The sequence below is a fragment of the Marmota monax genome, unplaced genomic scaffold (genome assembly GCF_021218885.2).
Source record: "Marmota monax isolate L192 unplaced genomic scaffold, Marmota_monax_Labrador192_F-V1.1 WCK01_AAM20220418_F8-fsc00028, whole genome shotgun sequence".
Classification (NCBI taxonomy): Eukaryota; Metazoa; Chordata; class Mammalia; order Rodentia; family Sciuridae; genus Marmota; species Marmota monax.
In genome coordinates, this window is record NW_026694779.1 from 10,708,081 (window position 1) to 10,717,898 (window position 9,818).

At 37.7% G+C, this 9,818-nt stretch overlaps 1 non-coding gene across 1 annotated transcript; it reads left to right on the top strand.

The window, feature by feature from the left end:
* Nucleotides 1-9,526: 9,526 nt before the first annotated feature.
* Nucleotides 9,527-9,603, top strand: Trnaa-ugc (transfer RNA alanine (anticodon UGC)). Its single transcript has one exon. It is a non-coding gene; the product is annotated as a tRNA-Ala (tRNA).
* Nucleotides 9,604-9,818: the final 215 nt, after the last annotated feature.

The window sequence follows — 9,818 nt, forward strand, 5'->3', positions numbered from 1 at the left end:
GTGGGTTCATTCTACTATTCTTCCAACCCCAGGACCCTCTCCTCCTTTCACTTCTCTGCCTAAAGTACCTCTCTTTTTCCCTAGCTCCCAGCCCCTTATTGTGAATTAGCATCTATATATCAGAGAAGACGTTCCCCAGGTAAATAGATGGAACTGGAACATTTCATACTAAGCGAATCTAACTTATTACAAAGAAATAGCTCACAATACCTGTACGTCAATCTCAATTACATATATTTGTAAAAACCTGTTTGCTGTTCTTCATTTTCCATTATGCCCAGGGAAAATTTCAAAGTATACCCTTAAAGTATAATTTTGCCCTAACCCTTTTAACATGAGATTTTTATTTTCATTTTCATATATATAATTAAAGTCCTATAATGATACATTGTGCTTTTACAATTTTATCATACATCCTAATTTTTTTTTCTTCATTTTTGTTTTGGTGAAGTTTTATTTGGTGATTCTATCACTAAAATGTCATTAAAACTAGTGTGCATTTTCACCAACTTTGGAAAATTCAGACTAAATAAAATTACTTAATCATATTGAAAAAAAAAATTTTAAATAAAATTTTAAAAGATATTTTTTTTTTCTTTCAGAGACCCTTCAATGGAATAGGGCTTCTACCTTTGTTTGGCTTTGATTTTTATCATCTTCATTATACACTTACCACCAACTTAATCATTCCCAGGACATTGCCAGGTAACTGAATGTTGGTATGGAAAGTCCCAATGTGCACAGGGTGTCAGGTGACCTCTTGTCCGTGGACACCTTGAGAAAGTCATCTACAGAATGACATTTATTTCCCACTCCTGTTCATTGTTAATAAATCTAGCGCCCTTGGCCTCGAAATACTTTCTTTTACTCTGGGAAGTAATATTTTCTCTCTACTGTGGGGTAAGAGGGTGAGCCAGAGAAAGAAGCCCCCGTGCGAACACACTGCTTAGAGAGTCCTTAATTAGGAAAGAAATAAGAAGGTCTGGTGAAGATCTTGCTTAAGTTCTTAATTCGAAACACATTCAGAACTTCAGGTTTACATTTGTTAAACGGACTTAGCTTCATATCTGGTTTGGAAAGGGCCACTCCTCAGTATTTATCCTCAGTATTTATAAAGCATTAAGGGCATCCTTATATGGTGATATGTGCATACCCAGGTTGGTAGCAGCACAATTCACAGGAGCCAAACTAAGGGGCCAGCCCAGGTGGACATCAATGGAAGAATGGATAAAGAAAATGTGGTGGTGTATGGACACCATGAAGTTACATCCGGCCATGAGCAAGACAGAAGTTATGTCATTTGGAGGAAAAGGGTCCGAACTTGAGAGCATTATGTTAAACAAAATAAGCCAAACTCAGAAAAAATCCAAGGTGCTATGTTTGATGTGGGGAAGCCAGAGAGGGGAAAGGAAAGAGAAAGAGATTGGCATTGGGGGATCTCATGAATATTAAAGAGAGATCAGGAGAGTCAGAGGAAAGAGATGAGTGAAAAAATTTTAAAAATTAAAAAAAAAATACTGGTAACGATTCCGGCCAAATTATGTTGTCATATTGTGTGCACGTATGGACATGAAATATAGCAGCACGCTGCAGGCCATTATGTGTAATATACCAACTAAAAATATGGAATGAAAAAGGAAATTGCAGCTCTTTATGGATCTCCGCCCAATGCTGCCTAATTGGAAAATGACTCTTGAAAAAGAATAAAGACAAAAGAGGAAGACTCAGACCACCAACTTTCCCCCAATCCTAGTGTTTAGGAAGGTAAGATGGCACCACTTGGTGCTTAGTGGTTCTGACCAAGATAGCCTGAACGCCCTCCCTATACCCGCCCAGGTTTGGACTGAAGTTGAGATAGGCTCATGCCGGACCCCAGACCCCTGAGCACCCTGTGCTTAGAGCATTTACACGAAAGACCTTTCAATGATCAATTCTCTCTCTGGTCCTTGGAAATGTCAATTTTCTCCTGTTTTGCTGACCCGGGGTGCTTCTCTCAAGTCCCCAGAGCCATGACTTCGAAAGGGTAGCATCAGCACACACAGGGCCTCTGCCCCCAGGACCAGGAAGGCGGGAACCTAGCTCTGATGAGCTCTCTAAACAGGGGACCGAATCATAGGACCAAACTCCCTGCTCCAGTACTTGAAAATGGCCCTGCCCCTTCCTTCCTCCACTCTCTCCTGCTGTAACAGTCTTGATAAAGTCTTTCTGGACTGGTTTCACCGTCCAGGGCAACCTTTCTTTAAGAGTCCCTGTGACTTAAAATTAATTTGCTCTTTACCACGAAAGGATACATTGTCATAGAATATTCTGGAAAACCAGCATCCGGGGAGTTTTGACAAAAAGATTTAAAAAAATGTTGCTCAAATAATAATAATAATAATAATAGTGATTTATCATTGTTTTCCCAGAATATTAAGGAACAACATCCTCTTTCATTCTTAGAAGTGTCTCTTCTTGGAAAATAGATTAGATGCTCTGGTAGCATCCCACAGTGTACACAGATAGGCTTTGCCTTTGGAAATAGGCGGGACCCCGGGATGATCTGTAGAATGAATCACCAACATATCCCCCTACATTTCCACCCTGTTCATTACATAACATGTTTAAAATAATACGGAATCATTTTAAGAAGCATCACCAGGACTCAAAATTAACAAAAATAAAATAACAATCATCTGGAATCACATCCACTAAAGATCACATTTTGGTATTTCTCCCCCCCCCCCAGAGAAGTAAATTTAAATGTACACATATGCATTTCCATATTCAGCTTTATTTTTTAAAGTTTGGATCGAATTGTCTTCCCCACTTTCATTTAATATTATGCACTGAACATATTCCCAAGTCATGAACTATTTTTAAAAATAGGCAGTGTGATGGCTGTGTAAGTATTCCATTATCCAAATATATCGTGATTTAGGCTACTCCTTCCTCCGTTGCTGGAAACTTAGGTAGTTACAATAAATTGCTGGAGTAAATAATAATTTGAAAAAAAAAAAACCCACATCGTTTCTGCACGTCTGATTCATAGAGTGTAGTTTTGAGAACTGGTATATAGGACTGTTGCTATATACTATCCACCACCAGACGATTTCTAACTGTTTCAGGTCAAAGGCTTTATGTCCCCAATTAGAAGGGAGATGGGATCACGGAACAACGTACTTGGATAGAGAATATGCAAAAATCTACTGCACGGCTTTTTAATGAAGGGCCTGAGTTATCAGGATTCTGTCTGAATCCTCTAGCTCGGCTGATATGATGAATTGGATAATTGCTTCAAATGCACTCTATTTTTGCTGCGTAGGACAGAATAAACTATAGTTTCCAGCTGGCCAGACCGTGAACAGAGATATAAGAATGGCCTGTCTTCTGGGTACCAATGGCGTCAGCAGCTACCGAGGGCCAAACTTAACAGAACGATGCTCATCTAGATTTCACATCAGATATCGCTCTTCTTTGGGAAGGAGTGACTATTTGTGTCGTCCTCGGAACTATGGATTTAGAATTTATATTTATGGCCAGTTTCCATTAACTAGTGATTTGGTACATCGATATTTCATCTCTTGTTTTCTTATGAGAAAGAATGTTGGGCTGAGTGTGGTGATGCCTGCCTGTAATCCCAGTGATTCGGGAAACTGAGGCAGGAGGATTGCCAAGTTCAAAGCCAGCAACTTACCAAGACCCTATCTCAAAATAAAAATAAATAAATAAATAAAAGGGCTGGGGATGTGGCTCAGGAGTTAAGTGACCCTGGGTTCAATTCCTAGTACTAAATAAATAAATAAGTAGCATGTTGGTTATATATTTATTGTAGACAGTGCAAAAACAAACCTAAATATAAAAGTATCAACCGTGGTTGCTATGGTGACAGTATTAAATCGGTGCCTTTTGAGACCTATTTTGCAACGTATGTTCGTTATGAGCAAGTCAACTTCTCAAGTTCCTTTGACCTAATTAGCTATATACCCTCCAAATCCCAGCTGGAGAGAGACAGAGAGAAGTCAACAAAGAGCTCATGTGATAGAAGGAGTTTAAATTCATCAACATCTGTTGTTTAATTTAAAGGATGATATAATTCAGTTGTTTCTTTGAAGTCTCTTAACCTTCAAAAACTTTTCTAGTAATTTAGTATCAGTAGACTCTTGGCAAGCTTTTAGTCTATTTGTATTTAGGAACAACCTATGGTGATATTTTGCTACTTGTGAACTCATTAGTCCTTCACAGAAAATAAATTTTTAAACATTTCATTGATCTTTTGGAAAGATTTATGGGTCCAAAGCTTGGTCCCCAGGGTTTCACTATTTATTGGCAGCCCATGGGACCTAATTGAAGTTCTTTAGGATATTGTGGGTGTTGCTTTGAAATAGACTGCAGGACCACCATCTCTTCCTCTTCTCTGCCTTGGGAGGTTTTTGTCCTGCTAGCAGATTCCATCACATTATGATGTGCTGCTTTGCCATGGGTCAAAAGAATGGAGCCAATCAATCATAGATCACTACCTCCAAATACCGTAAGACAAAAATCAACCTTTTCTCTTCCTAAGTTGACTGTGTCATGTAATTTGTTCTAGTAATGGAAAGTTGACTTTTGCATTAAACTTTCAATGCAAGAGAAGAAAGTGAAAACCCATTTATATTTTTCTCAGACTCTATCTTCTTATCTAAGAAGAATCAAAATTATAAATATCACTAGTAGAACAAGAGTCGCTATCATTTCTTTCAGGATAAATGTCACATAAGGTTGCAAGGTTTTTGTTCTATTTTTTTTCCTTCTATTTCATAAGGTATGCTGGACATAGTGTTCCTTATTCATATTTTTAGTCGTCACTACATTTAACTGCAGATCTCAGTATTCAAAACCTTTACTATAAATTAAATTCTATTTCTAAATTCTGTGTTAAAATCTAGTGTAAGAGTTGGTGATAGTAGATGCTCAATTAACACTGAATGGATGAAGTTCAGATTCAAGTCCACAGGTACCGTTGGTCCAGGCCATTCAATGGATGAATACGTTAAGGAATTTAAGTAAGCTCTTCTAGATTTTAAAGGTGTGCATTGACTTTCCAATAGACCTGCAACATGAGAACTAGACCACCAGAGTTCAATTACCTCCCATTTCCCTCAAGAGGAAAAGAAAAAAAAAGATGGCCTGAGTAATTTGTAGAGGCATTTCCTAATGATGGGCGGGGGGGGGGGGAAAATTGCAGTAAGTTACAGAGGTGAGCACCTTTCTCTTTAACAGGGACATTTATCCCATCCTTCAACGTAACTCTATGTCAGACTAATAACTAGAACATGGTCTCTCTCTCCGTCGTCTTTATCCTTTTGATTCTATTATTGCCATCCAGGGCTTTCAGCTCGTAGCTCTCACTCCAGCCTGTTAGCAATGAGAGACCCTGACATTTCCCATGACGTGCGGCATGGATTGCCTCATTGGAATGTAATCATTTGCAATCATGCAAAAAAATTGAAAAGCAAGATCTACACTCAAATGTACTGTACAAATTCCATTTAACATGTAATTGCTTATATTGGCAATCTCTGTATTGACTTTCCCTAAGCAGGGCTCAAATTAAATGAATCTGTCTTTCTTACAAAATGATCATTCAACTCATTTGAAACCAGTTTTACTGTCAACATACATTTGTAGGATACTCATGACAAATAACGTTATCGGGGCACAATTGTGGATTTTTATCTGCTAGCAATTATTCCACTACCAGCCTTTGCTTTACAAAAAATCAACATATTGTTAAAAAAAAAAAAAAAAAAACTCTATCCATTGTGCAAATACAGCGGGGGACACATTAGTCCAAATTCTGAGCTGAATAAGCTTCAATTCAGCTTACCTCGGGAGGTATTCCTGATCCATTTTCCTAAACCTCCTCCTCTCTGATCTCTAACAAGGTATAGGGACAGTAATGATCTCATTATTGTTTGCAAAGGGCCCTTTGGTCCCAAACCAACTCTCCTCCTTCAAAAGCTTAATGCAGTAAACTTCAGTCAATGAGGAAAATGCTTTAAATAATCTCATTTAGAGAAAAATTAGCTAAAATATCTGTGATTCCATCTTTATGGTTTCATAGGACTTGTACCAAAAAAAAAAAAAAAAAACGCTTAAAATGATTTAAACTTCATTGCATGGCAAATGATACATCTCAGTAAAATTCCAAATACAGGTCGCCAAAATAATTATATAACCACTTCTGCACATTAACCTTAGAAATACGAAGGTTTCCAGATGGAAGTACAGAAGTGATAAAACAATGAATATTTGATGCAACTGAGACTTTCCTCTAAAACTAAAAACTTCAAATCTACCGCCTGTTGAGACCAGTTGTTGATATTATTGACCCTTTTGGTACCATGCCTTAAGAGTGCTTCTCTGTGCTGGGCACAATGGTGCACAGCTGTAATCCTGGGGACTTGGGAGGCTGAGGCTGGAGGATCCTGAGTTCAGTGCCAGCCTCAGCAACTTAGGGAGGCCCTCGGCAACTCAGTGAGAACCTGTCTCTAAATAAAAATATAAAAAAGAGACTAGAGATGTGGCTCAGTGGTTAAACACCCCTGAGTTCAATCCTTAGTAACTAACAAACAAACAAACAAAAAGTCCTGTTTTTCAAATGAGAGTCATCTTCCCTCCCATGGGACATTGAATCTATCTGATGGTATCTTTGATGACCATCATACCTAAGGTGAGTGTCATTGGCATCTAGTGAATAGTAAATATTCCAAAACACATATGACAAAGCATCATAGAGCCCAAAATGTCTATAGCCATGAAGATTGAGGAAAACTTGTATCAAAGAAGGATCAATAAATGTGTCATTAGAAAGTCCAAGGGGGTATGAGTACCCCCGTACCCCATAAGGAAAGCAACTTTGGGGGGAGGGTACCTTATTACTTTTTTTTTAACCAGGGATTGAACTCAGGGGCACTTGACCACTGAGCCCCATCCCCAGCCCTATTTTGCATTGTATTGAGAGACAGGCTCTCACTGAGTTGCTTAGTGCCTCCCTTTGGCTGAGGCTGGCTTTGAACTCCAGATCCTCCTGCCTCAGCCTCCCGAGCCGCTGGGATGACAGGCGTGTGCCACCATGCCCAGGTAGAAGTTCTTTTTCAAAGAATAGTATTTGTTATCTGGACCATATTTTCCCAGATAAATCATAAAAATAAGAACTAGGGGTGTCAGGAATAACATCCTGACATTCCCAAATTATTGGAAGACAGATAATGACCCATAGCTTTCATTTCACTCTTCCCACACCACTCCGCATGGTTACCATGCCCTGGATGACTTTGTGACTCATTCCTGTAGTTCTCTAAGTCAGAATTGTTGTTTTTTTTGTTTTTGTTTTCTTTTCTTTCTTTTTTTTTTTCTGCTTCAAACCAGATAATGTGGGGAAATGTTCAAGGGCATAATTCTAGAAGCTTTAAGCTGCACCATGGGTTTCCTACTTCCCTTCCACACTCTTTGGCTCCAAGAAGCATTCACTCTTCATTTAATGAAGTCGTAACTGAGTTTTAGTTTAAATTACATAATTTTTTTTTCTTCCTCCTTCTCAGACTGGATGACACCCAATGGCATCCAGGGATAGTAAATATGCTACCTGTCTAATCAACATTTTTAAATGAATCACAGCCCGCCAAAAGGTCATTTCATTTCCCAAAGCAAAGACAATTTTAAGGGCAACGACTAGAGCTCCTTCTTCCTGAACTGGATCCCATTACTTGTGATTTCCTCTTTTCTCCTCCATTGGGGGTAGCCTCGCGGGTCACAGCAGGATAAGCTTCGACTCTTGGAACAGTTCACACAATTTTTAACTGTTACCTGAAGACACAGAAAAGGTGTCAAGTTCAATCTTTCTCAGAAGTTCAGATTTGGGAGTCAGTGGCGTATTTTAAAATCTCTTTGTCAAATGGACAAGACCCTGTGTTTACGTGTGCAACAGCAGAATCTGTACCCCTGAAACAGAGAACATAAAATCATTTTCTAGGATGATGACCACTTCTCGCCACACAGTTGATTTTTATTTATTTTAAACACGTTTCAAAGTAGGCGTACAGATCTATTTCTCCTAATGTGTGACATTGAATGTGTTTAGAGCCAAAGGATCATTTTTGAAATATCATGAGAACAATGATAAGAAGTTTTTAAAAAATATTTTTATTAGTTATAGATGGACACAATACCTTTATTTGTTTATTTTTTTTAATGTGGTGTTGAAAATCGAACCCTGTGCCTCACACATGCTAAGCAAGCACTCTACCACTGAGCCACAACCACAGCACAAGAGGAACATTAAAAAAAAAAGAATTATCATTTCATTAAAAAAAAAAAAAAACAAATAAAGTCAAAGCAATATTACTGTAGTAAGAATGATCTTATAAGATCATTCAGGGCACCATCATTTTTGACAGTAGAATATTGAAAAAATTTAAATGCCACACTACCAGAGATGGATTGAATAAACTTACAGTACATTCACACAGTACAGGATGGTGCATCTAATATTAAAAAAAATAGTGTGCATGATCTTTATAATATGACAAGAAGTGATTTTTATTACATACTACCATATAACAAAGAAATATCAAGGTGCAAAAAGTCTACAATTAGCTGACATTTGCTGGTTCTGCCTGCCCAGATTCAATCCATCATAAACCAAAACTATTGGAAAAGAATGACACCTTGAATAAACATGCAGAGACTTGTTTTTTTGTCATGATTCCCTGAATGACACAGAGTGACAACTATTAGTAAGGTGCTTCCATTGTATTAGGTACCACGAGGAATCCAGAGATAATTTCCAGGATCCAAGAGGATGTGCACATATAGACAAATACCATCTCATTTTAAATAAGGCACTTAATACAAAGGGAGGAACATATAGAGTCAACCACTCACGGATAAAGAAGAGGAACATAAAGATATCAGTCATCATGCCGCCATGTTTATTTTAGATGACCTTGTGTGCACGTACCTATAAGTACATATTACTTGTTTTCGGAAGAAACACTGAAATAATTCAAAACTAAATGTTTATTTGAAGGAAGGTCAGTGGAAACAACATAAGAAAGACAGGAATAGAAATGAGACTTTCAAGAGTTTTCTTTTCTAATATTGTACCGACTTGAGAACCACATCAATGATTTAACATACTCAAAAGTAAAATAAACTCAAGACAAATGCCAAAAAGCAACTCCTGAAATTGAATATAATGAAAAAAAAAAAAAAACCCTGAATATACATGTATAACATCAATGCACAGGAAAAGAGAAAAATTTCACCTTCCATTTGATCAAAGGATGGCCTTAGTTTCTTTGAAAAGAACTTTTGAACTTCATGTAGCAGATTCCTTGTTGGTGGAGGAAATTAACATATTGATTTTGCAATTATTTTGCACGAATGAACTGAAGGGGCAAATGAGAATATATATATACATACACACACACACACACACACACCATGGTTTTGGAAACAGTGTTCTTAGTAGGAGAAAAGAGAGATTAAAACAGAGCTTTAGGGCTGGGGATATAGCTCAGTTGGTAGAGTGCTTGCCTTGCATGCACAAGGTCCTGGGTTCAATCCCCAGCCCCACCAAAAAGAGCATTTTCTATATCTTCTCAACAAAAGACCCCATTACAAAAACACCAAAAAATGTATATGAGTTTACTCATGGAAAATCCTGAAAGAATGTGATCGAACCTCTGACAGAAGTATGTTTGAGGAGTTAAATTATCCAAATTCTATAATTTCTTCAAACAATAGGGTTTATCAGAAAAAATCAACTGAATAAGATATATTTTAAAGATATA